Raw genomic sequence first — 935 nt, 5'->3', positions numbered from 1 at the left:
GGGCACCATGTGAGGGCATGCAATATGATTTGTGCTTTCTTGAAAACCGTTTTAATCGTGATTATATATAGAGAGAACAATATAAATATAGACATACAGACAGGTAACATGAGATTGGCCATTTTTACCCTGTCAAGGTGTACAGCGGAGTGACTTTAATTACGTTCACAAAGTACTGCCACCATCTCCAGGACCTAATATTTCCAAAAGCCTTTTGTTACTCCTGAGACTCAGGGCCCTTAAACCATAATCCCCCCTCTCCTTCCTCTGTGCCCTGGGAACCTCTTGATCTGCTCGCCACTGCAACTTTGCCAGTTCTAGACCACTCATGTCGGTGCAGTGGACTGGTATCCATCCTTCTGGGTCTCGCTGGCTTCGATCCCTTTGCATGAGGCGCCCAAGGCTCTTCCATGTTGTGTATCATGATCAGTGCTTCTAATGACCTTGTTGGCAGTGTGAAGGGTGACTTGAAGCAGTGTGGGGGCCAAAGCAGGGACCCCAGTGACAAGTGCTGCTCTCTCTCTCTCTTCTTTAATTGAATGTGTCAAATACATGTATTTGAGATTTTGCCATTTAACCAACTCTGAGAGTACAGCTCAGTCATGGTCATCCTGTTGCTTTGGCGACATTATGGTCCATTTCCAAACATTTTACATCACTCAGGCACAATCTCAGCACCCCGTCAGCGATGCCTCCCATAGGGAGGCTCCTCCTTCCATCACTCAACATGCACGTGTCCGCGGAGCATCTACCTGCCAGACAATGCTCAGGCCTTGCTCTCAGGGAGTCGAACACCTCTCCCTTGGTTGTAGGGGGAGGCACAGGAGACTCGGTGGTCCCAGTTCATGATACTTCTAATCTTCCAATCAGATGTCAAGGGAGTCAAGCTATACCCGAGGGCTCAGTGCTGTGACCCAGGCTGCAACTGGGGAAGG

The sequence above is a fragment of the Echinops telfairi genome, unplaced genomic scaffold (assembly GCF_000313985.2).
Source record: "Echinops telfairi isolate 266 unplaced genomic scaffold, ASM31398v2 ScPeMD7_70;HRSCAF=299, whole genome shotgun sequence".
Taxonomy (NCBI): domain Eukaryota; kingdom Metazoa; phylum Chordata; class Mammalia; order Afrosoricida; family Tenrecidae; genus Echinops; species Echinops telfairi.
Note: the sequence above shows the minus strand (reverse complement) of the source record.